The sequence below is a fragment of the Artibeus jamaicensis genome, unplaced genomic scaffold (assembly GCF_021234435.1).
Source record: "Artibeus jamaicensis isolate MK-2021 breed Jamaican fruit bat unplaced genomic scaffold, CSHL_Jam_final scaffold_804, whole genome shotgun sequence".
Lineage (NCBI taxonomy): Eukaryota > Metazoa > Chordata > Mammalia > Chiroptera > Phyllostomidae > Artibeus > Artibeus jamaicensis.
In genome coordinates, this window is record NW_026522055.1 from 2549859 (window position 1) to 2577507 (window position 27649).

At 44.2% G+C, this 27649-nt stretch overlaps 2 pseudogenes; both read right to left on the reverse strand.

Moving 5' to 3' along the window:
- Nucleotides 1–4020: 4020 nt before the first annotated feature.
- LOC128626595 (sialic acid-binding Ig-like lectin 14) lies at nucleotides 4021–5976 on the reverse strand (annotated as a pseudogene).
- A 9839-nt stretch (nucleotides 5977–15815) lies between these two features.
- Nucleotides 15816–24775, reverse strand: LOC128626596 (sialic acid-binding Ig-like lectin 5; annotated as a pseudogene).
- Nucleotides 24776–27649: the final 2874 nt, after the last annotated feature.

The following is a 27649-nucleotide window of genomic DNA, read 5'->3' on the forward strand; positions in this document are numbered from 1 at the left end:
AACCATACATTGATGTTTCTCTCCCTATCTCCTTCCCTTCTCCTCTAAAGATAAATAAATAAAATCTTTTAAAAAATGTTTTTAAATCATGAGGAAATAATGTACAGCATAATGATGGTGGTTAATATTAGAGAGTATTAATATCATTAACTATAATAATATCATTAATAAAACCATGTTGTATATTTAAGAATGGCTAAGAGAAAAAAATTTGAAACCTCATCACAAGCAAAAAGTGTGTAAGTCTATGTGGTGGTGGATATTTAAGAAGACATACTGTGCTGAGCAGTAATCATATCTATCAGATCATTAAGTACGACTTCAGACTGCAGTAATGTCTTATGTCAATTATATCTCAATAACACACACATATATATATGCTAAATAACTGAGATTGGCTACTTGGGTTAGATTAGAAGGCCCAAGTCTTCCAGGCAGAGTTCTACTTCTGCTCCATGTGTGCTCCAACATCAGCATAACAAATTCCTCACATTGAATTTCCACTGCTGAAATCCATAGTGGGGCTTCTGTGTTCCTGATCTGCCCTTGACTGATTAAATCCCAAGAAATAAAACAATGAGCAGTGGGTCATTTCAAATGACTTCATGGTAAAACTCATGGACAACTGGGAATAAAGATGAATTTCCCTAACGAGATACAGGTTGTCTTCAGTAAACATCACACCCAAGGCCGTAGCATCAGGTCCTGGTCTAGAAAGACTGTAACAATAAGTAAAAGCTCACCATGTACCTGCACTCATTTACGTATATGATGAATGCTAGTGGTGTCCGAGATAACAAGTTCTGTTCTGTGAAGACCTGTTGAAGTATCTTTGTTAAATAATGATCACTTCAGGGATAAGTCTGATGGCTAAAGAGGTATTAAAATCGCTGTTCCATGTGCAAATCAGTCAAAGGATTCATACGACTATGGCAGTTTTGAAGTAGAATAAGCTTCTGGCCCACAATTTATATAATGTATTCTCCCAAGCAGAGAAGTGTGCCCCACCTAGGACATGTATGTACATCTACTACCTGACTGGGACCATACATGTTTGTGCATATCAATGTGAGAATGAAGATAACAATCTACTTGTTGTTCTCCCAGTGCATTTCACCCTGATAAAGCTATAGTGAAATGTTTGAACACCACAAAAGCACTTAGGAATAAGAATACTTAGTACCCAGCAAGTTTTTGTGCAAACACATTTGCAGTGTGTATACACCATGTACATGCACTCAGTTCTGTATGTGATAAATGGTAGTGGTATATGAGATGATAAGTACTCTTCTGTGAAGATCTGTTGAAGTATCTTTGTAAAACATGAACACTTCAGTGGTAACTGTGATTGCTAAAGGGATATTAAAATCAGTATTTCACAAAGCAAAAATATAAAAAACAATAAGCATAAGCTATGAAAAGTGAAAACAAAGAGCTGCCTTTTTCCATAAGTGACTGCATAGACAGAAAAATCTACAAATGTATATAGATATATTTGGGGCTTAATAAGAAAGTTAGCAAGCTTGCTCAAAACATCAAATTACAATAATAAAAAGCATTCCTGTACAACAGTAATAAAGAAAATAGGGTGTTATACAAGATGCCATTGACAACAGCATCAAAAATGGTATACCTAGAATATATCTATTTAGAGATGTACATGATAAAAATATAATTGTATTTTCTCAGTGCAGGAAATTACAAACCTGTATGAAAGGACGTTAAAGATGTAAATAAATAGGAAAATATGCATGTTGCTGGATATGAAAACCATATTGCATAAATGCCTACTCTACCCTAATTAATCTGCAGACTTAAAGCAATATGTCACTCAATCTCCCAGTTAATTTTGGTGGAAATTGGTGCCTCCTCTGGGAGGCACCACTCACACTGGGGATGGCAGATGTGGCCCCAACACAGCCTCACCTCCCAGGCCCATCCTCTGTCCTATAGGTCAGCTATGAGGGACAGATGGGATGGGAGGGGAGAGGAAGTTGTGATCATAGCCAATGGTAGGGACCGAAGGGCAGAAGAGGAAATTTTCCCCCTAACCTCCACCAGGCAAGGTGAGCCTTAGGGCATAGAGGAGGATGAGCTGACCCAACTCAGCATGAGGCACGACTCACAGCAGTGAACTGGAGGAAAGGAACCACCACCTTCTCAGTCAACAAGTGCCACAGAATGTATCTCAGAGAGAGGATTGTGTATGTGTGTGTGAATTCTTTGTAATATAAACTAATGACAAAAATTATTTGCACATCAATCACCTGCCTTCCACACACACCCTTATCAAGGATCAAACCCACAACCTTCCGATGTACGGGATGATGCTCCAACCAACTGAGCCACACCAACCAAAGGGAGAATCATATACTTTAAACAAGCGATTCCCCTCCATATTTCCAGGACCCACCTTCTACCATACATAATTATTACATTATTATTGTGTATGTTCCCTATGCAGTACTTTGCATTCCAGTGACTATTCCATAGAGTGTCTCTTTCATTCAACTTATCAGCAGGGGTCCACCTCATTCAAATCTGGGATGGAAAATCAAGACCAAGACCACCCTCTGCTGGACACAGTGCAGTCTGTATTTTTATACTTCAGAATAATCTCATGGGAAACCTCACAAGAGACCTTCTCCATGGGAAACAAGTACTTCCTGGTTCCTGGTTCTCTGCTCTGACATTGGTGAGATGCTCCTTCTTCGGGGAGTCAGCGCGAACTCGGTGGTCCTTTAGGAGCTAAAACTGACCTGCATTTGGCTTAGTATAATTGAGATCTAGAGTCAGGGAGACCTGCTAGAGGAGAGGAACAGAATTCACTGCAAACCACCATTACAGGTTTGCCCCAGAGCCATGAGCTCAACCACAGTCATTCTCAGAATTCCTCCACTGGGCTCAAGAAATGCCCACAGACTCTAAAAAGAGTAGTAAAGTCAATTTTTATCTTGTGTTACTTAAAACATATTTCATTTATAATTAACCAGTAATCATTACAAGGTAGGCATCTTTGAATTGAAATGAAAAGCTGTGCTCCTGACTCTAGCTCGCACAGATGTCTACATGAGCAAGGTTGTTTGGGAGATGAGAAACTCAGGTGTTAACCATGTAACTTCTGGGCAATAGAAGGATAAGGCCCCAAGTTCATTCCCTTCCTGGGCCTGGGGATGGAGAGAGAGAGGACCAGTCGAATGGGGGAGGCACAGGCAGCAACAAGGGTGGATAATGAGTGTGTATCACTTGCTTATTTTCTGTAATCTTAAAAATCTTGCTAACCAAAAAGAGATAACCCCTCCCAGGATTGGCCAATTCTCAGAGACAAAAAAAAAAAAATCTCTGCCAGAAACAGCTTATCAGGTGCAAACCACCCAATCCTGTGCCCATATTTCCAATCATCCCAACCTGCCCTCAGTCACCCAGTACCTGGGAGCAGGGAAATGAAGACCAATCCCCCCAGGAAAAAAAAAAAACCTTGACTTATTTATACTAGCTGGTCCTAACTTACTCACCCTGCCCTACCTTGCATTTCCCATGGAATCCCCAACAAAGTCTCTAGCTAGTCTGCCTCCCACTTCTGTCTTCTCCCTGAGGCAAACTGGTGCTTCCCCTGGGGCCCTGCTTGGCCTAGCAGGACCTCCTCTCAGGAAATGAAAGGAATAAAAATCTTTCACAGGTGTTGACACTCCTTGTCGTCACTCAGTCACTTACACAGATTAAAACCCCAGGGATACAATTGAGACAGGTGAGTTAGGAGTTCTCAGAGAGAATGGCAACACTGATGTCCCACAACCACCCTCTCTGGATGCCATGTCACACCTCAGTTCCATCTTCATAAAAAGGGAGGGTCGGTCAGGATGTCAGCCTCATTGTCTGGGGCCTCCACACGTACAGAGCCAACACAAGTCTCAATTCAGGGACTAGGCCACTTTAGCTCTAACTCCAGGCAGGTGGGTCCACCCAGCCCTGCCTGGAGTTTGGGACCAATCACTGACTTCCCTGCACAGACAGAGCTGCTCACCTGATGTAGTAGAGCCAGACGAGACCATAGGTGAGGAGGAAGCCAGTCCCCATGAGGGCCCCTCTGATCAGAGTGAGGACCAGTTGCCAGGAGCCCTGTTGCTCCTCAGCCACATACCTGCAGGAAGGAGGGCTTCCTGGGGAAGAGGAGAGAGAGTGAAATTCTGACCCCAGGTTTTAGTCCTGCCCCCAGCTCCAACACCTGACCTAACTGCCCACCCAAGCACCTGTCTTACAAATCACTTAGCACAGAGAGGCTGATGGAAATATTACTGGGAACTAAGCCTAGCAGGTGCCCTGCCACTCCAGTCTTTGTGTGAGGCAGCTCCAGGACCACAGATGCTGAGGGCTGGAAGGGACTCAGGGTCTGGCCCCTCCAAGCCCAGCTCAGCACTGCAGGGAGGTTGCTGTTAGTCACACTAAGCAGCCACGGAGCCTCGCCCTCTGGATCCAAAGGGATGAGATGTTTTGAAGAACTTTGAAGGGTTTGTGAACAGAAGTGTAGAGAGAAAGAGAGAGAGACAGAAAAGAAAGAACAAAATAGAGAACGAACAACGCAGGGACACCCACCCATGCACAAGAGGTGAGGGAGGGAGGAAGGGAGGGAGGGTGGTGATTTTCCTATTTGCCTCTCCCATATCTGATCCCACTCACACTCTGATTCCCCCTCGGCTCCATGATGACCCCAGGGGCAGCTCACAGACCCAGAGGGGGAGGTTATTTTCTACCTGTGACAGTGCTGAAGGACACACCTATGGTGAGGTTCCGTGGGGCATCTGGGACAGAAAGATATGTTCCTGCTTCAGAAGGCAGGAGCAGATGGGAGTCACATCACCCCAACAAGGGGCAGTGGAGAACGGGAAGGTGGGATTCCTGGCCTCCTGGCTCATTCCCCATCTATACTCCTATCCATGCACAAGTGTTCTCAGGTTAGCTCAGCCTCCTGAGCACAAACATGTGCACATACATACCAGTCCCACTGCCCACAGGAAACCAGCCATCCCTCCCACACTCACAGAAGACATCAAGCTACATTATTCTCTCCTTAGTCACCCTTGATTCCTGTTGTTTCACCTGACAGCTGAGGCTGCTACCATGGTCCTGGGGCCTTGGGATGAAGGTGAGCACAGAGGAGCAGAGGTTCTTGGGGTTCAATGAGTCAACAGCAGCTCCCATCCAGGAGAAGGTGAGAGGCCTTCCTCCTTCACAGGACCCTGGCAGGCTGCAGGTCAGCTGTGTGGGGCAGCCAAACTCCAGGGGCTCCTGAATTAGGATGTCTGGACCCTGTGTCAGTTCTGAGGAGGAGGGAGGGAGGTGCTTTGTGCCTGGGAGTTTAAAACCTACAGTGTCGCTCTGAGAGAAACTCATGCTTTAAGGCCCCAACTCACCCTGGGTCCTATGTTTCTTCCAAAGACCCTGGGCTTAAGCATGAATCAGGGATTGCCCCAGTGTCCTTACCTTCAAGGTCAGCTTCTTATCTTGGTAATTATACTTCATGGGATTTGCTGTCTCCATTCAGAAAATGTAGATTCCTGTGTCACTCTTCCTGATGTCTCTGATGCTCAGAGAACAGTTGCTGTTTCTGGGGTCTCTGAGGAATAATTGGCTCTGAAGCTTTAGTTTTACTGGCCTATTTTAGTTGTTAGTGGCCACTAGTTTACTGTAGCACATGTGGTACCAGTGAATGTAGACTTTGCTAGAGGAAGACCATGGATTCCATGGTAGCAGGGGCAGGGCACATGGACGCACAGACCCTCCTGCACCATCACCAATTCCTGCACTTGGCGCTCATAGCATTGCTACTCCCGCAGAGATCCTGGAGGGACACAAACAGTCAGCTGCAGTCCCAGGCTCTCCCACACCTTCTTCCCCCTCTTTCTGAGCCCACTTACCACCACACAGCAGAGGCGGCGGCAGCAGCAGAGACGGTGGCAACAGCAGCAGGAGCACCATGTCTGCATCTGACAGAGGAGAGCAGGTCAAGGTGGCTGTGTCAAGGGTGAATTTCTGAGCTGACAGTTGGGGTCTGGGATGTCCCAACAGGAAGCCATGGACAAGTGCAGTGGCCAGACCTGGAAATGAAACTTGGGCTCCACAAGCCTTCAGTGGGGACTGGAAGGAGCTAAGAAATATTGTGTCTTCCTGGTCACAATTTGCACAGGGGGATGCTGAGTTAGTGACTTGGTGACATTCTCGTGTTGAATCAAAAGGTCCAACAGCTGAAGCACTTTTCATCTGGCATCATGGCTACCTACACAAGGGAAAGAACAGCACTTGCCCAGCTCCCAGTGGGTCAGAGTCTCAGGGGGCCTCAGGAAGACCATACACAAAATCTGTCATCACATCACTGGAGCAGTGCTGAGAGGCACCCAGGCTGAGGTCCAGGTAGCCAAGGTCTCCTCCCTCTGGAGAGAAGGTGAGCTCACACAGATAAATACATCAGATGGACATGACCTGTGGTCCTGACCAGTGACCTTGCCCCCCAGCCCCTTTCAGCTGGGTCCCCATTCCCATCACTGTCTTCATTCCAGGTGGCCTCAGAGTCTGGTCCTGACATTGAAGTCCAGAACAGGCCTGAGAGGCAGGCATTTGGAGTATGGAAGTTGGGGGCATGCAGTGCCTGAGTAGGAACCCAGACACATAACTGCCACCTCACTAATCATCTGTTCCACTTTATCAAAGTTACTTTGCTTCAGTTTCCTCACCTATAAAATACACACTTCACCATTTCTACTGTGTGAAGATTAAAGAATTCTAACCTGCCAACAGCACAGGAGACAGCTATCTCTGTGAGGCATTGCCTGCACCACTCCATCCTCTCTGTGGCTCTTTCCCTGAGCTATTTCTCCTAAGGCTCACTTCTTCTGCCTCTGTAACTTTCTGAATTAAAAAAAAAAAGCTTGTGAGATTGTGACAGGATGTCTGTGACACTGACCCAACTCTGCAACTCTGATACTGAGTATTTGCTCATTCAACTAATGTTTTGTGGACACCAGCTGTGTGCCCATCCCTGATTTAGTGGCTGAGATACAGCAAAGAGCAAGCTCCTACAAGAAAGAAAAGGTGATTCAAAAACTCATCTTTCAGCCCTGACTGGTGTAGCTCAGTGGATTGAGCATGGGCCTGTGAAGCAAAGGGTTGCTGGTTCCATTCCCAGTCAGGGCACATACCTGGGTTGCAGGCCAGATCCCCAAAAAAGGACAAATGACAGGCAACCACACATTGATGTTTCTCTTCCAATCTTTCTCCTTCCCATCTCCTCTCTCTAAAAATAAATAAATGAAACAATTTTTAAAAAACTCATTTTTCAGTAGGACACATATATAAAAGGAAATTTTTAAAAATCATCTCTCAGAGAATGATACATTTTAAGCAAAAGAAAAACAAGAACTGGAATGCAGAAGAGAAACTGTTGAGGACTACTGAAATTTTCAAAAACATGGTGGGGTCAGGCCTCATGGATATATGAGTAAAGACATGAGGAAAGTGAGAGAGTGGGACTGCGGATATTCAGGCCAGAGTGCATGTTCAACAGTCCCAGGAGTGAATGCCTGTGAGGTGTACAGCAGATAGGTGACAGAATAGCAGGCTTGGGGAACCTGGGAAGACAGATCTGGAAGGGATCTTGGGTCAAGCCATGAAGACACATTGGGGCTATTGTGAGAACTTGACTTTCACTCAGAATGTTTTACTCATCGTTCTCCAGGGAAGCAGAACGAATAGGGTGTGTGTACATCTATAAAGAAACTTATTTTCAGACATCATTTTATGCAGTTATGGAGGTTGACCAAATCCAAATCTGCAGTCAGCACGCTGGAGACCCAGGGGAGCTGCTGGTGTCATTCCAGCCTGTAGCCCAGCAGCTTTGAGACCTAGGAAAAGGTAACATTTTAGTCCAAGTGAAGACTGAACTGAGAAAGTTTGGTGTCTCTACTAACAGATCTGTTCATTGAAAAATTATCTTCCTGCACACCCCCAGGCTCTGACCTGCTCACCAGCAGAAAGGACAGAAGAATCGAGGTTGGAGGGTCAAGACCCTGCCCTGGAATTACCTCATCCTCCCCTACCAGCTCTGATTCACCTATTACAAGTTGGAACAAATGAGATCAGTGAGAGGAAAGGAAGTTGCAACCAGAAGCCACAACATGTAGACACAAAGACCCTGACTGAGCAGACCTGGAAGATTCCCTGTAACATCTCTAAGGAAAGAAGTGGCCATGAACAGACAACCTCAGAGCACAATATACAGTGAGAGCCAATCTGACGCCCAAACCCACACAGGGCAGCAGAGCTACAGGGTTAACAAATACAGAAAAAAGATTTCTGTGACATTGACCCAGCTCTGCAACCCTCTGTGCCTGAAGCCAGTGCACTTCAGGACTTTGCAAAGTGACTGAGTCCACACTCGGCTTTTGTTGGGTTTTGTTTTCTCCAATTCAAGCTGCAAAGATCTGGGGGTGTCTAACTTAACCTCTCCCCTAATCTACCATTCCTTCACCCCTGCCCTGCTTCATCCCATGAAGTTGTCCACACACTTCCTGTGAGAAACTTGATTTCAGTCCCCAATTCACCTGTGCACTCCTGTCCCTTTTGTTCTCAGGCTCCCCAATGCCCACTCTGCTCTCCCTACACTCATGCCAACTTCCAGCACCATTTGTCAGGACACGTGCCAGTTGCTTTCCTTACTCTCATCTACTTCACTCATTTCTTCTAAATGCCTTATTTACAGAAGGACTTGATTGGTGGGTCATGAACCCACCCAACACAACCACACCAGCTGTATATTATCCTTCTCTAAGTGTTCTTTGAAACTAAATACACCTGACAAAGAAAAGGAAAAATCCAAAGAGCAACAGCATCCCCTGCAGGATTTTTGCAAGGAGGTTTTTTTTTTTATTTTATGTATTTCTTTATTTTTTTTACTTATTCCCCACATTAAGCTACACATGTTCCCAAAATGTAGATTTGCAACTCCCAGGCTCCAACTAAAATGTACAAAAGAAAAAAATAATAACAGTGACATTGCAGGACACGTCTGATTTCAGGTCTGACATGGAAATTGCTTGGGCATTGGGCTCCCCAATGCCCACTCTGCTCTCCCTACCCTCATGCCAACTTCCAGCACCATTTGTCAGGACACGTGCCCAGTTGCTTTTCTTACTCTCATCTACTTCACTCATTTCTTCTAAATGCCTTATTTACAGAAGGACTTGATTGGTGGGTCATGAACCTACCCAATACAACCACACCAGCTGTATATTATCCTTCTCGAAGTGTTCTTTGAAACTAAATACACCTGACAAAGAAAAGGAAAAATCCAAAGAGCAACACCGTCCCCTGCAGGATTTTTGCAAGGAGGTTTTTTTTTATTTTATATATTTCTTTATTTTTTTACTTATTCTCCAAATTAAACTACACATGTTCCCAAAATGTAGATTTGCAACTCCCAGGCTCCAACTAAAATGTACAAAAGAAAAAAAATAATAACAGTGACATTGCAGGACACGTCTGATTTCAGGTCTGACATGGAAATTGCTTGGGCTTTGGGCTCCCCAATGACCACTCTGCTCTCCCTACACTCATGCCAACTTCCAGCACCATTTGTCAGGACACGTGCCAGTTGCTTTCCTTACTCTCATCTACTTCACTCATTTCTTCTAAATGCCTTATTTACAGAAGGACTTGATTGGTGGGTCATGAACCCACCCAACACAACCACACCAGCTGTATATTATCCTTCTCTAAGTGTTCTTTGAAACTAAATACACCTGACAAAGAAAAGGAAAAATCCAAAGAGCAACAGCATCCCCTGCAGGATTTTTGCAAGGAGGTTTTTTTTTTTATTTTATGTATTTCTTTATTTTTTTTACTTATTCCCCACATTAAGCTACACATGTTCCCAAAATGTAGATTTGCAACTCCCAGGCTCCAACTAAAATGTACAAAAGAAAAAAAATAATAACAGTGACATTGCAGGACACGTCTGATTTCAGGTCTGACATGGAAATTGCTTGGGCATTGGGCTCCCCAATGCCCCCTCTGCTCTCCCTACACTCATGCCAACTTCCAGCACCATTTGTCAGGACACGTGCCCAGTTGCTTTTCTTACTCTCGTCTACTTCACTCATTTCTTCTAAATGCCTTATTTACAGAAGGACTTGATTGGTGGGTCATGGACCCACCCAACACAACCACACCAGCTGTATATTATCCTTCTCTAAGTGTTCTTTGAAACTAAATACACCTGACAAAGAAAAGGAAAAATCCAAAGAGCAACAGCATCCCCTGCAGGATTTTTGCAAGGAGGTTTTTTTTTTATTATTTTATGTATTTCTTTATTTTTTTACTTATTCCCCACATTAAGCTACACATGTTCCCAAAATGTAGATTTGCAACTCCCAGGCTCCAACTAAAATGTACAAAAGAAAAAAAATAATAACAGTGACATTGCAGGACACGTCTGATTTCAGGTCTGACATGGAAATTGCTTGGGCATTGGGCTCCCCAATGCCCCCTCTGCTCTCCCTACACTCATGCCAACTTCCAGCACCATTTGTCAGGACACGTGCCCAGTTGCTTTTCTTACTCTCGTCTACTTCACTCATTTCTTCTAAATGCCTTATTTACAGAAGGACTTGATTGGTGGGTCATGAACCCACCCAACACAACCACACCAGCTGTATATTATCCTTCTCTAAGTGTTCTTTGAAACTAAATACACCTGACAAAGAAAAGGAAAAATCCAAAGAGCAACACCATCCCCTACAGGATTTTTGCAAGGAGGTTTTTTTTTATTATTTTATGTACTTCTTTATTTTTTTACTTATTCCCCACATTAAGCTACACGTGTTCCCAAAATGTAGATTTGCAACTCCCAGGCTCCAACTAAAATGTACAAAAGAAAAAAAATAATAACAGTGACATTGCAGGACACGTCTGATTTCAGGTCTGACATGGAAATTGCTTGGGCATTGGGCTCCCCAATGACCACTCTGCTCTCTCTACCCTCATGCCAACTTCCAGCACCATTTGTCAGGACACGTGCCAGTTGCTTTCCTTACTCTCATCTACTTCACTCATTTCTTCTAAATGCCTTATTTACAGAAGGACTTGATTGATGGGTCATGAACCCACCCAACACAACCACACCAGCTGTATATTATCCTTCTCTAAGTGTTCTTTGAAACTAAATACACCTGACAAAGAAAAGGAAAAATCCAAAGAGCAACAGCGTCCCCTGCAGGATTTTTGCAAGGAGGTTTTTTTTTATTTTATGTATTTCTTTATTTTTTTACTTATTCCCCACATTAAGCTACACATGTTCCCAAAATGTAGATTTGCAACTCCCAGGCTCCAACTAAAATGTACAAAAGAAAAAAATAATAACAGTGACATTGCAGGACACGTCTGATTTCAGGTCTGACATGGAAATTGCTTGGGCTTTGGGCTCCCCAATGCCCCCTCTGCTCTCCCTACACTCATGCCAACTTCCAGCACCATTTGTCAGGACACGTGCCCAGTTGCTTTTCTTACTCTCGTCTACTTCACTCATTTCTTCTAAATGCCTTATTTACAGAAGGACTTGATTGATGGGTCATGAACCCACCCAACACAACCACACCAGCTGTATATTATCCTTCTCTAAGTGTTCTTTGAAACTAAATACACCTGACAAAGAAAAGGAAAAATCCAAAGAGCAACAGCATCCCCTGCAGGATTTTTGCAAGGAGGTTTTTTTTTTTATTTTATGTATTTCTTTATTTTTTTACTTATTCCCCACATTAAGCTACACATGTTCCCAAAATGTAGATTTGCAACTCCCAGGCTCCAACTAAAATGTACAAAAGAAAAAAATAATAACAGTGACATTGCAGGACACGTCTGATTTCAGGTCTGACATGGAAATTGCTTGGGCATTGGGCTCCCCAATGCCCCCTCTGCTCTCCCTACACTCATGCCAACTTCCAGCACCATTTGTCAGGACACGTGCCAGTTGCTTTCCTTACTCTCATCTACTTCACTCATTTCTTCTAAATGCCTTATTTACAGAAGGACTTGATTGGTGGGTCATGAACCCACCCAACACAACCACACCAGCTGTATATTATCCTTCTCTAAGTGTTCTTTGAAACTAAATACACCTGACAAAGAAAAGGAAAAACCCAAAGAGCAACAGCATCCTCTGCAGGATTTTTGCAAGGAGGTTTTTCTTTTTATTTTATGTATTTCTTTATTTTTTTACTTATTCCCCACATTAAGCTACACATGTTCCCAAAATGTAGATTTGCAACTCCCAGGCTCCAACTAAAATGTACAAAAGAAAAAAAATAATAACAGTGACATTGCAGGACACGTCTGATTTCAGGTCTGACATGGAAATTGCTTGGGCATTGAGCTCCCCAATGCCCCCTCTGCTCTCCCTACACTCATGCCAACTTCCAGCACCATTTGTCAGGACACGTGCCAGTTGCTTTCCTTACTCTCATCTACTTCACTCATTTCTTCTAAATGCCTTATTTACAGAAGGACTTGATTGGTGGGTCATGAACCCACCCAACACAACCACACCAGCTGTATATTATCCTTCTCTAAGTGTTCTTTGAAACTAAATACACCTGACAAAGAAAAGGAAAAATCCAAAGAGCAACAGCGTCCCCTGCTGGATTTTTGCAAGGAGGTTTTTTTTTTTTTATTTCATATATTTCTTTATTTTTTTACTTAATCTCCAAATAAAGCTACACATGTTCCCAAAATGTAGATTTGCAATGCCCAGCCTCCAACTAAAATGTACAAAAGAAAGAAAAATAATAACAGTGACATTGCAGGACACGTTTGATTTCAGGTCTGACATGGAAATTACTTGGGGTATCATTCTCATTCATAGGGCAAGAAAAAGATCAACTAAAAATCAATTACTTTTCTTTGACCCATCCGAGATTGATGATCCCAGAGCAAGCCACCATCCCCAAATCTACAGACACTGGCAAATGTAGGAAATCACAGTGGGGACTTGGTTACCTGGCCCAGAAGTTGCTGGAGCCATAAATCACAAAGGACACTTTGATAGCCATTATGACAATAGGGGAGGCTGAGGGTAGATTGCCCTGACCCACCTGGATTTAATAATGAAACATGTTGGGCTGGATAACAACTCCAGGCTCTAATGCCTTGAACCTGTGAAGGTGACCTCATATGGCAGAGGATATTATGCACAAGTGATTAAGCAACATTTTCCAGTTTTTAGTGTAGAATTGTTGGAATGATTTTGCTGGTTTTGCTTTTATGAATATTGTGGTTTAGGGTATTTTTCTGATCATGTAAATATTCAAATGTTAAGTATCATTTCAATGATATTGCATTTTGAATTTAATTTTCTGATGTTGCTAATATAGATACAGAAATTCATCCTGGCTTGTGTGCCTCAGTCGGTTGAGTGTTGGTCTGTGAACCAAAGAATCCTTGGTTCAATTTCCAGTCAGGACACATGCCTGGGTTGCAGGTCAGGTTCCCAGTGGCAGGTATGCCAGAAGCAACCACACACTGATGTTTCTCTCCCTCTCTTTCTCCCTTCCTTTTCTTCTCTACAAAATTAATAAATAAAATCTTTTTTTAAAGAAAATATCCACACCTTCCCCCAGACCCACTCTGCAAAGTTCAGGAAATAAGTTATCTCTGTTGGGGTGCTTGTGTTGTGTCACCCAGATAGTCATCTGGGATCAATACTACTCGTCGCCATTCCCACAGACATTTCCACCAGTGAAGTTCATTTTGTGGCTGGACCAAATCTTGTGATTACTGTGATTGTTTGATTGAAGCACAAACAGCCATCAGAAAACTTTGAAAAAACAGGGCTATTTTCATTGTTTCTCCTTATTTGCACTTTCACTTTCCACAATTTCAGTGACCCACGGGCAACCCCAGCTCAAAGAAACTCAATGGAAAATTCAAGACATAAACAAAGCATAAGTTTTCCATTTTGTACTGTTCTCAGTAGTAGGATGAACTTCGTGCTCTCTCTCTCCTGTCCTGAGGTGAACAATGTATTGTCAAGTCTCCACATTGTACACACTACCCACTTATAGTCAGTCATTTAGTAGCCACTAGGCATCAGATCGACTGTCATGGTACCATAGTACTTGTGTTCAAGTAACCTCTCTAGTAGCCTCATGCTATGTCACAATGTCTGTGTCATTCACCTTCCCACATCTCATCATGGGAGCATGGTGACACCTTACAGCAGCACGAGAAGAGGGGTGAGTACAGTACGAAAAGATATTTTGAGAGGAGAGACCAAATTCACATCATCTTCATCCAGTATATTGTTATAATTCTTGTGTTTTATTATTATTGTTTTTAACCTCTTGTACTGCCTAATTTTAAACTAAACTTTATTATGAGTGAGTATAGAAAAAATCACAATATATATAGGATTGGCTACTATCTGCAGTTTCAAGCATCACCTAGGGGATCTTAGAACATCTCTCAGTAATAGGGGAGGCTAGCTTTCTCTCCATCAAAATATCGTATTGTGAGGCACCTAAGCTATGGTACTGCTCCTGACATTCTGGCTGCTTAATTTTAGACTTTTCTTTAAAAAATATAGATCAACTATATAGAGGACAGATTATATAAGCTCTTTCTCCAGTCCACACTTTTAACCTAAATCTGTGCAAGAACCCAGGTCTGAAGGACAGGTAGCCTGGGCCAGATGAAAACAAGGGGGTGTGGCCTCCAGGAGGGGGTAGATCTCAAATTGCTGAGACTTGTAGGAACCACCATAGAAGGTTTAAGGAACAAACCCGGGGCGAGAAGGTACATGAAGAAGTAAATGCCAGGGGAAGGGACCTGGGGTGTATCGTCTATGGCCAGGGAGTCAGGAAGATGTTTGTGTGGGACAGGGGCAGGGGCAGTTCTCTGCCTTGACCAGTTTTACCTTTTACCGCGGAGAACTAATCAAGCCAGGAATCGGGGGGCCTGTGGGTGACACTGTGACACCGTACATGGTGCTAGCAGCCCAGCCAGAAATTCTCTATGGTCACAGTAGCGCTCTATGGTCCTAACAGCCTCTCCCGCGATCTTCCCCTGCCTCTCTGTGAAGAGGGCTTCCTGTTGGGTTCTGCTCTGCCCATTGTGTGCCCTTGGCTTTTTGTGGTTGCACAGGCTGCATCGCCTTCCTCTTTATGTCCCTGAAAGCAATTCTTTTGGTGATGAGATACCTAGTCAGCTCCTGTTTACAGTCCACAGGCTGTTGGAAAGATCCTTGTGGGGTCGTACATGGGATGGGGAAGGGACTGGTAATCAGAAGGTACTGGGAAATGGACAGGAATAAGTAAGACGAGATGAAGCCAGACAGAGGATCAGGTACCACATCACGACCCAACACCAGGACGAATTGGAGTTCTTTCCCTGAGGAGGCTTTCAGGCCTTCAGGGAAGAAAAATTACAGCACCCAGTTGCCGCCACCCTGTTTTCTATGGCTGATCACCCCTGGCTTCAGGAGACTTGCCACCAGTAACTTTCTGTTTAACAGGAAAGAGAGGCAAGATCTAGACATCTATTCACTGTTTATTCTTTTCATGCTCACAGCCACTGTTGAGTAGGATGCATGGTCTCTGCTGTACAGAATGAGCAACTGAGGACAGAGAAATGAAATGAATCTCTTGAAGACAATGATGAAGCTGGCACTTGAGCTCAATTGTCTCTGATCCCATCACCTTTCTTCTTTCTGCTCTGCCTGCTCATGCTCTTACAGTGGTTAATGTTGACATGACACAAGCTCTCCTCGTGTTTCATCAGTTAGTTCCCTGACTCCTTTCCCTCAGAGAGGCTGTGATGCCTGTGGCTAGAAAACAGCTCTGAGGAAATCCTCCTTGGCTTGTCTTCTTGATCTCTGAGTACTCAAAGGTGGTGGTGGCCCTCTTCTCCTGAGGCTCCTGCAGCTTCTGACCCTGAAACCTGAGGTTGGCATACTGGGTGTCCCTCTCCTCTCTTAATGGAGAGGTACCTCCAGTGGGTGACATTTGGTCAGGAGGCCTATCTGGCCCAGGGTTTAGCTGGGAACCCTGAGTCAAGGTGACAGAAGAGAGTGAGAGAATAAATCAGAAATGGTCTCAAAGGGTGGTTGGTCTAATGGGACAATTTTTCATTCATTCTCTTCTTCTGTACATACTTCTCAGGAAATCAACTATGTGGTCATTCATTTAAAAATTTGTAATACTACAATTCATTAGACCATATTGAGAGCCTACTAATCAGGCATTTTATACTCATGGAGTGGAAGCCAAGTGTAAATGATGCTATTATTTGCATTTATTAATAGACAAACTGAGATTAAGAGAGGTGAATTAACACGTCCAGAATGGGTAGAAAGTAATAGTTTTGGAAAGGCAGTCCTTGCAGGCTGTACTGAGAAGACAGGTGAGGTGGATTCAGTGGTCAGTAGAGCTGGGGCAGGAGGCTGACCCTGGGTGCTGAGAGATGAAGGGGATGTCAACCCCCAGCAGTCAGTCCAGCTGACCACAGACAAGCTAGTTTGGGGAAATGCAGGGAAGCTCAGTTTGCACTTACTGAATGCACATTTCCAGCCCCTCCCCCTTACACACTATGAGAAGGCACCCACATCACTCACCCAGATGACGATACCCATGGCAATGTCTTCATCATTCATGACCTTTAGTCTTTCCTCAGCTTGCTTCTTGTGGTATTTCACTCTAAGGGAAGCAGTCGGGAGTCACAATGGCTCAGGCTCGAGTGGGCAGGATGCTCCTACTCCCTCAGGAAACTGAAGCATCTAGACCCCAGAAACAGAGCTGGAGACATTCCAGTTATGTAAGTGAGTGCTCTGTCCCAGGTGTTTGGCCAAGACTAAACTTACATCACAATAGAACCCTACACAGGGAGAAACATCTATGCAAGCGATCATAGCAGTGTTATTCCTGACAGCCCCAAAGTAGAAACAACACAACTATGCTTCAATTAATGATAAAACAAATAAAGAGTTCACTGTCCAAACATGGCATATTATTTGGAAATCAAAAGGGATAAAATAATAAGACACATGAACCTTGAAAATATGTGAAAAACATTACAAAGGACCATGTATTATAGGGTTCCATTTCTATGAAATGTCACGATTGGGTAAATTTAGAGAAAAAGAAACAAGATATAGATGAGTAGTTGCCCAGCGCTGGAGGAAGAATGGTGGCAAAATAACAAATAAGGGATGTTTGGTTTGGTTTGGTTTTCTTCATTTTGTGCTAATGAAAATGTTTTAGGCCCTGGCTGGTGTAGCTCAGTGGATGAGTGGGGGCCTGCAAACCACACGAACGGAGTTCGATTCCCAGTCAGGGCACATGCCTGGGTTGCAGGCCAGTTTCCAGCAGGGGACTCATGAGAGGCAACCATACATTGATGTTTCTCTCCTTTTCTCCTTCCCTTCCTCTCTAAAGATAAATAAATAAAATAATTTTTAAAAACTTAAAAAAATGTTTTAACATTGTGGTGGGAGGTGCACAAATTCATGACTGAACTAAATGCCATTGAATTATACCTTTAAATATGTGGGAATTGTTACCTCAATAAAGATGCTACCCTACTCCCCTCCCGAAAAAAATAATCTCTATGTACTCAGCTGTGGGTACATAAGAGTGTACCCCAGCCACCACAGATGAGAATAAGTCTACCAAGACGCAATCTACTTGGGGAGGAAAGGTGACCAATTTCTTAAAGGAGAAAGGCCAGGAGGCTGTTCTTCAATGGGCTTTTATTAAGTTCAGTTTGCACAGCAATACAGGTAAAGCTATTCAATCATTCTCAGGTGGTAAGGATGAACAATAGATAACATGCAAAGAACTATGTCTTTTTTGGAGTCAGGGTCAGTTAACTAAAGGGCTATAGAACTTTGGGGAAAAAACTCATTGCACACTTGAACCCTTATCAGAAAACTGAAGACATTCTTAGCAAAGCAGGTTTCACAAGATTTTGTGTTCTATCTTAGGCTTGATTGACCCTGGAAACCTCCCATTCCTGCCCAGGGCTGCACTGTCCTGTGGCTTAAGTCAGGCAGAGGAAGCCAGGTAGCCAAGAGATTAGGAGACTTCTTACAGACAGAATGAGCCTCAGGCTATGTCAAAGCTGAGGAACAAGGGTTCATCACCGCTTTTTCTATAGCTCCCAAGACCTTCCCTGAGGGCATCCTTGTGACCATGCTAGTCTTAGGTCATCCCTTCTTTGAGGACTCTTACCTGTCTTGGGCTAACCAGTCATGTGCCCAGGACCAAGCATAGTGAAGTGAAAGGGGGCAGAAGCAGCGCCCCTACCAGGAATATACAATTTGTCTTCTTCTTGTCTTGTTAGTGGTCTCAAGGTCTCTTTACTGAACCTTAGCCTTGGTGGGGTTACAGCTTCTGAAACAAGACAGGGTGGTTCCCAACACTCAGCTTCACCTTTATGGAATCCAGAAGGCTCTCTCTATACTTTCCAAGACTCACTATCCTGTACCTACCCAAGCACAAGGACAGGAGAACTATGACACCAGCACCCCCAAGAGCAGCAGGAAACTCTCTGGAAGCAGATACTGACTGCCCTGCAGAGAAGAGGGCCAGAGCCCACCCAGTGGCAGGACTCAGTGTCTTGTCTTCTCACCTCCTTGCACAACCAAATATAGGTGCTGTTCAGGCACAAAATGGAGGGTCCCATGCTAGCAACCACCCCTTTCCCACCCACAGCCTTTCTCCCCAGCTCCATCTTCTCTCTGATCCATTTCTTTCTCCCCAGTCTCTCCTCCAGCAGGACCCTGACCTGGCAGAAGCAGGACACTGGTACTCTGGGCCCTGTGGACATTCCCTGCCTCGCAGCTGACTCTGACACAGGCACTGAGCCCCACCCAGAGGCTCAGGGAGCTGTTGACCCAGGGCCCAGAGGAACTGGAGGTGACTGTGTAAGAGGTGTTGCTGGGATTCTCCTCCCCTGCCCCAGACACTAGTGCAGTGAGAAAGTCCTCTGGCCTCTGAAGGAGCTGCTGCAGTGCAGACCCTCATCCTTCCAAAAGCAGTACAATCCCAGCAGCCACGGGAAATCCATGGGAAGCGACAGGAGGATTAGTGGAGCATCTGTGCTCCAAGGACACAGGAGAGAGAGAGAGAAAGAGAACACTGGTGAATACACCAACCCACAAGGGGTGAGTGAGGGAGGGTGGTGACTTTCCTCCTTCACTTTCTCATATCTGATTCAATTCTCAGTCTGATTCCCCCTCAGCTTCATGGCAGCCCCAGCAACAAGTCTCAGTCATAGGGTTAGTTCTTTCCTACCTGTGACATTTCTGAAGGACATAGCTATGGTGCGGTTCTGTGGGACATCTGGGAAAGAAAGATCTGGTCCCACTTCATAGGGAAGGAGCTGATGGAACACACCCCAACCCAAGGATGGGTGGTGATAACCAGGGATGTGGGATAGTTGTCCTCTGTCCCACTCCCCACCTGCCCTAACATTGATTCACAAGTGTTCTCAGGTTAGCCCAGCCTCCTGAGCACACACGCTTGTGCACATACCAGTCCCACTGCCCTCCTAAAACAAGCCACCCCTCCCATATTCACAGAAGACACCGAGCTACATTATTCTCTCCTTAGTTACCCTTGATCCCTGTTGTTTCACCTGACAGGTGAGGTTGTTACCTGGGGCCTTGGGGTGAAGGTGAGCACAGAGGAGCAGAGGTTCTTGGGGGTTCAATGAGTCAACAGCAGCTCCCACCAGGAGAAGGTAAAGGGTCTTCACCCTTCACAGGATCCTGGCAGGCTGCAGGTCAGCTGTGTGGGGCAGCCAGACTCCAGGGGCTCCTGAATGAGGATGTCTGGATCCTGTGTCAGCTCTGAGGAGGGTGGAGGGAGGTGCTTTGTGCCTGGGGCTTCAGAACCTACAGTGTGGCTCTGAGGGAAACTCATGCTTTAAGGCCCCAACTCACCCTGGGTCCTATGTTTCTTCCAAAGCCCCTGGGCTTAAGCATGAATCAGGGATTGCCCCAGGGTCCTGTCCCTGTTCTAAGATGGGGTCCCACATCCCTTGGCCCTCTCCTGGGCCCCTGCTGTACCTGTCACCTTCAAGGTCAGCTTCTTAGCTTGGTAATTATATTTCACGGGATATGCTGTCTCAATTCAGAAAATGTAGATTCCTGTGTCACTCTTCCTGATGTCTCTGATGCTCAGAGAACAGTTGCTGTCTCTGGGGTCCCCGAGGAGTAATCAGCTCTGAAGCTTTAATTTCACTGGCCTATTTTAGTGGCCAGTAGTTTACTGTAGCACATGTGGTTCTCATGCTGGTACCCGTAGATGGAGAGTAAGCTACAGGAAGACCACAGATTCCACAGACAGAAGGAGCAGGGCACATGGACGCACAGACCTTGCTGCACCATCATCGATTCCTGCACTTGGAGCTCATAGCATTGCTGCTCCCACAGGGATCCTGGCAGGGCACAGAGTCAGCTGCAGTCCCAGGCACTCCCCTACCTGCCTGAGCCCTCTTTATGAGCCCACTCCCCACCACACAGCAGAGGCAGCAGCAGTAGTGGGAGCACCATGTCTGCAACTGACAGGGCAGAGCAGGTCCTGGTCCCTGTGTCAAGGGTGAATTTCTGAGCTGATGGGTGGGGTCTGGGATGTCCCAACAAAAAGCCATGGCCCAGTGCAGTGGCCGAACCTGGAAAGGAAACTTGGGCTCCACAAGCCTTCAGTGGGGTTGGGCAGGAACTGAGAAATATTGTGTCCTCCTGCTCACCATTTGCACAGGGGGATGCTGAGTTACTGACATGCTTGTGTTGAATCATAAGGTCCCACAGTGGAAGCCCTTTTCATCTGGTATCATGGCCACACAGGAAAAAGAACACCACTTGGCCAGCACCCTGGGGTTCAGAGCCTCAGGGGCCTCAGGGAGACCACAGATGTAATGTGTCATCATATAATTGGAGCAGTGCTGAGAGGCACCCCGGCTGAGGGTCCAGGTAGCTGAGGTCTCTTCTCTCTGCAGAGAAGATGAGTTCACACAGACAAATATATTGAGTGGACGTGACCTGTATTCCACCAGTAACCCTGCCTGCCAACACCTTGGACCTGGGTCCCCATTCCCATCACTGTCTTCACTCCAGCTGGCCTCAGAGCTGGGAATTTGGAGTATGGAAGTTGGGAGCATGGAGATCCTATGTGGGAAACCAGAAACATAACCTTCAACTCACTTATCATGTGTTCCACTTTATCAAAGCTACTTCACTTTGATTTCTACATCTCTCAGAAAGAAACTTCACTGTTTCTGCTGTGCCAGGATGAAAGAAATTCGTATGAGTAAAAGCACAGGAGGCAGTTCTCTCCATGACCCATCACTTGCACCACTCCGTTCTCTCTGTGGCTCCTTGCCTGAGCCATTTCCTCTAAGGCTCACTTCTTCTGCCTCTGTAACTTTCTGGATTAAAATAAAAAAACATGTGAGATTGTGGCTGGTAATGAGTATTTACTCATTCCACTAACGTTTTGTGGACACCAGCTGTGTGCCCATCCCTGATTTAGTGGCTGAGATATACCAAAGGGTAAGCTCCTACAAGAAAGAAAAGGTGAGTCAAAAACTTATCTTTCTGTAGGACACATAGAGAAGAGGAAAATTTTTTAAATCATCTCTCAGAGAATGACACATTTTAAGCAAAAGAAAAATAACTAAGAACCAGAACACAGAAGAGAAATGGTTGAGGACTGCTGGAGTATTTTAAAACAAGGCTGGGTCAGGCCTCATACACTTGACTAAAGACATGAGGAAAGTGAGAGACTGGGACTGCGGGTATTCAGGCTAAAGTGCATGTTCAACAGCCCAAGGTGAGAATGCCTGTGAGGTGTACAAAGGTATGTGACAGAATAGCAGACTTGGGGAACCTGGGAAGACAGATTAGGAAGGGATCTTGGGTCAGGCCATGAAGACACACTGAGGCTATTTTGACAACTTGACTTTCACTCAGAGTGCTTTATTCAACGTTCTCCAGAGAAGCAGAACGAATAGGGTGTGTGTACATCTATAAAGACACTTATTTTCAGACATCGTTTTATGCAGTTATGGAGGTTGACCAATTCTAAATCTGCAGTCAGCAAGCTGGAGACCCAGGGGAGCTGCTGGTGTCATCCCAGCCTGTAGTCCAGCAGCTTTGAGACCTAGGAAAAGGTAACATTTTAGTCCAAGTGAAGACTGAACTGAGAAAGTTTGGTGTGGCTACTAACAGATCTGTTCATTGAAAAAATTATCTTCCTGCACACCCCCAGGCTCTGACCTGCTCACTAGCAGAAAGGACAGAAGAATCCAGGTTGGAGGGTCAAACCCTGCCCTGAGATTACCTCATCTTCTCCTGCCACCTCTGATTCACCTATTACGAGTTGGAACAGATGAGATCAGTGAGCAGGAAGGAAGTTGCAACCAGAAGCCACAACATGTAGACACAAAGACCCTGACTGAGCAGACCTGGAAGTTTCCCTGTAACATCTCTAAGGAAGGAAGTGGCCATGAGCAGACAACCTCAGAGCACAATATGCAGTGAGAGCCAATCTGACAACCAAACCCACAGAGGGCAGCAGAGCTACAGGGTTAACAAATACAGAAAAAGGATTTCTGTGACATTGGCCCAGCTCTGCAACCCTCTGTGCCTGAAGCCAGTACACTTCAGGACTTTGCAAAGTGACTGAGTCCACACTCGGTTTTTGTTGTGTTTTGTCTTCAATTCAAACTGCAAAGATTTTAGGGCATCTGACACCTCTCCCATAACCACCACGCCCTCACCCCCTGCTCTGCCTCAGCCCATGAAGCTGCTGACACCCTCCCTGTGAGAAACCAGACCTCAGTCCACACTTCACAACTTTTCTGTGGACTTCAGTCTGCTTTGTTCTCAGGCAGGCTCCTCACAGCCCATTCTCCTCTCCCTACACTCATGCCACGTCCCATCACCATTTGTCAGGACACGTGCCCAGTTGCTTTCCTTACACTCGTGTACTTCACTCATTTCCTCTAAATGCCTTATTTACAGAGGAACTTGATTTGTGGGGCTGTGAACACACGCAACACAACTGCACCAGCTGTATAGTATCCTTCTCTAAGTGTTCTTTGAAACTAAATTCACCTGACAAAGGAGGAAGAAAACCAAAGAGCAACAGCACCCCCTGCTGGATTTTGTAAACAGCTTTTTGTTGTTGTGGGTTTCTGGGGTTTTCTTGGTTTTTTACATATTCTCCAAGTTAAGCTACACATGTTCCCAAAGTGCAGACTTGAAAGAGGCCCATTTTGTTAGAGGCCAAGCCTCTAACAAAAATGTACAAAAGAAAGAAAAAATAATAACAGTGACATTTCAGGAGACATCTGATTTCAGCTCTGACAAGAAAATTGCTTGGATTGTCACTCTCATTCATAGGACAATAAAATGAAGATCAACTAGGAATCAATTACTTTTCTTTGAACCATCAGAGAGTGACAATCACAGAGCATGCCACCATCCCCAAGTCTACAGACAAATGCAGGAAGTCACAATGAGGATCTGGTTACCTGGCCCAGAAGTTGCTAGAGCTGTAAATAGGTGAGGACACTTTAATGGCGATGCTGACAATTAGGGGAGGCTGAAGGTGGATTACCCTGACCCACCTGGATTTGATAATGAAATGTGTTGGGCTGGATTGTGACTCCAGGTCCTAATGCCTGAAACCAGTAAAGCTGACCTCATATGGCAAAGTACATTATGCAGTAGTGACTAAGCAACATTTTCCACTTTTTAGTGCAGAAGTCTTGAAATCATTTTGTTGGTTTACTTTTAGGAATATTGTGATTTGGGGTACTTATTAAAAATGATATTGTATTTTGGATTTAATTTTCTTTTACTTATTTATTTATTTATTTATTTATTTATAAATAAAGGGTATGGGAGGGAGAAAGAGAGAGGAGCATCAATGTGTAATTGTGTCTTGCACACCCCCTACTGAGGACCTGGTCGCCAACCCAGTCATGTGTCCTGACTGGGAATCGAACCAGTGATCCTTTGGTTCACAGGTTGGCACTCAATCTACTAAGCCACATCAGCCAGGGCTGAATTTAGTTACCTAGAAATGCAGACATGATGAAATGTTACAATTTCCTTTATAATGATGTTTGTCCTACAATTTAGTTGTAATTTTGAGATGATCATAGGAGCAGGTGAGGACAGCAGCTACCTACACCACCATCTTGACCAGAAGTCCTGATAAATCATTATTTACATGGATCAAAGGGTACTATGCATATGACTTTGTTGTAGGGTGAAAGGACATTCTTCAAACTCAGGTATCTTTTATACAAAAATCCACTTATATAAAATTATTTTCTTTATCTAGAATTTTATGTACATACCTATCTATCAGAGCATATAAAATTAAATACAAATTAAATGCTTCATTGTAAAACACTACATTGGCCTACTCCAGCACTCAGTCCTTGGAGCACTTCTCTGTGCCATCTTTACTGATGGCATTTTTACTGTGCCAAGGCAATCTCCTCTGGTCCAAAGGTGATACATAATATCTAGTAATGATAACTTCCAAATGTATAACTTCCTATTCCTTCTACCCTTAGAGCTCCACATTCATAAACTTTATTGCCTGCTAGGATAACTAACATTGGGTCTTACACTCATGATGTCCAAGTCCTCCTCTGGGTTTGTTCTCCAAGATTTTTTTCCCACAGCTTTTTCCACCTCAGTAGATGTTAACTCCATGTCCCAACTGCTCAGCTCCTCTTGGTCACTGTTCCTTCTCCTTCACTCAACATCAATGAGAAATTCTTTCAACTCTCCACCCCAAAGATATCTGGAATGCACCCTCCTCTGTTTTTCTTCCCTTCCCCTCCCTTCCTTTTCTTTCTTTCTCTTCCTTTATTCTGAGCAATAAAGCTCAGAAGTCATCAGGTCTTGGCAGAGCAAGATGAGCATCTGTGCCGAGCAGTGGCCTAGAATACCATGTCTCAGAGAGAGGAGGAGTGTGTCCACTCAAGCGGTCAGAAAGGAACTTCAGAATTCAAGAAAGGTGAGAAGGTGTGCATGTATTCCACTCAGGAATGACCCAACAGGGTAATGAGGGAGTCTTTGATGAGGTGGTGTGGTGGTGGTGATACCTGGGAAGGTGACACAGGGCCAAGCAAGATGAGGAGGGCAGCCAGACTGGGAGTAATGGTGGCCAGGACGGGGAAAGAGTTGTACTCAGGGGGACTGCTCAAATAATCTGTCATGGATGATGCAAATCAGGTTTCTCATTCTCAGAGAGAAACTTACTGATATGGGAAGGCATAAAACTAGAATGACCCATTTGGTATTGGATTAGACCAGAAATCAAAGGAGTGAACTCATGGATTTCAACACTCATTTTAGAAATGAATTTATAAATGAGTGCAGACAAGAGACTATGTCAAGCACAAGACAATGGCACCTGCTATCTCAATTATTATTTAGCATTCTAATAGTGGGGTTCTTGGTTGCAAAAAGAACCCATTTGGGTCAACTTAAGTTAAAAAAAAAAAAGAAAGAATTCTTTTGTAGGACATTGGGCAGCTGACAGATTGGATGAGAAAGCTAATGTACCAAGTTTAGAAAATGGGTCAGAACCCAGGGAAACAATGAAGGGTGAATCATTGCCAAGTTTGCCTAGAGACAGCCTGGTTCAGGGCCAATGCCATCAAAGGGAGCACTGGACCCTTATGTACATCTTTATAAAGTTGTGGTGGGAGTTTACTCAGTCACCTGCACACTAGCCACTAGGTTCCCAGTGGTGGGAAGTGGGACCTCACACAATGATGTAATTTCCAAGCAGAAATACAGTTTAGTAGCTCAGTGCAAATACTTTTCTGAGAGGGTTAGCCACATGCAATGAAAAAGAGAACCAGCCTTGGCTGGTGTGGCTCAGTGGATTGAGTGCCAGCCTGCAAACCAAAGGGTCACCAGTAAATTCCCAGTTAGGGCACATGCCTGGGTTGCTGGGCAGGTCCCCAGTAGGGGCATGTAAGAGGCAACCTTATATTAATGTTCCTCTCCCTCTCTTCCCCCCTCCCTTCCCCCTGTCTAAAATGAAATAAAATAAAATCTAAAAATAAAATAAATAAAAAGAGAACCAAATAAGAGGTATATGTCCTGAAAAGGATATATCGTTCTTATTTTCAATTAGTATGATTGTATACGTGGGAAACCCACAATTAACTGGAGAAACTATTATGAGACTACAACATCTCATTAAGGTGTCAAGTTTCAACACACATTTTCCATTTCAGTACTATTGATATTTGGAAACTTGCAACATCAGAAGGAATTTGGACACTCAGCCTGCATGCATGTGAAAAGACAGGGCCCCAGAAGGATGAGAGCAATCTGGCATCGTTCATGAGCATTGCACCTGCACACTCACCTACTCTCAACAACCCCACTCCTGGTTACCTATCCCATTAAAACCAAAGCATCACTGGAAACAAAACAAATGTCCCTCAATCAGAAAGTGGCTTTGGCACACCCACACCACTAAACCCAAGACAAATTTATTTTAAATACCAAAATTAATTGACTAAAGAAGCAGGTATGAGAGTTTGGTTATCTTCCATTAAGCCAGACATTTCAAATCTTCCAAAAATGGAAGACAACCGAACTCTTTATATTGATTTTGGGTTTTGAAAATAGAGGTATGTTTTATTAAATAGATTAACTCTTTTATTTTAAAGGAATTAATACACAAACATTTTGACAACAATGCTCACTGGGTAAAAATTATAAACTACAAATTTAATTAGGAAAACATCAGACAACCCAGTAGAAAAATTGGCTAATGATCTAAGCAGACATTGCAATAAAAAATGACTGCTAATTATGTATAAAGGTTCTCAATAATATTTTTTTAAATATATAGTGCCCTGGCTGGTGTAGCTTAGTGGATTGAGCACAGGCCTGTGAAGCAAACGGTCACCTGTTTGATTCCCAATCGGGGCACATGCCTGGGTTGCAGGCCAGGTCCTCAGTGCAGGGTATGTGAGAGGCAACCACACATTGATGTTTCTCTCTCTCTCTCTCTCCTTTCCTTCCCCTCTCTCTAAAAATAAATAAATGAAATATTATATATATATAAATGTTGGTAGTACTGCACCAGTGTTAATTTTCTATTTAACATTTTATTTTATTGTAATAACACTTTACATGAGATCAAACTTCTTAACAAATTTTTCAGTGTAGAATATGGTGGTGTTGACTCTAGATACAGTGACCTCCCAAACTTTTTCATCTTGCTTAACTGAACTTGCTGTCAGTTTATTAGTAACTCCCCAATCCCCCCTCGCTCCAGCCCCTGGCAGCTACCATGCCACTCTTTGAATGTATAAATTTGACTACTTTAGAAATGTCACATAAGTGGAATCAGTCAGTATGTGTCTTCCTGTGACTGACTTACTTGAGTTAATATGATCGGCTTTCATCCTATTATTGCATCCCGCAAAATTTCCCCCATTTTAAGGCTGAATAATATCCTGTGTAGGTGTACACCATTCAACATGCATTATCCACGTATAATTATTTCATTATCCATTTAACATTCAATGAATATTTAGATTATTTCCACATTTC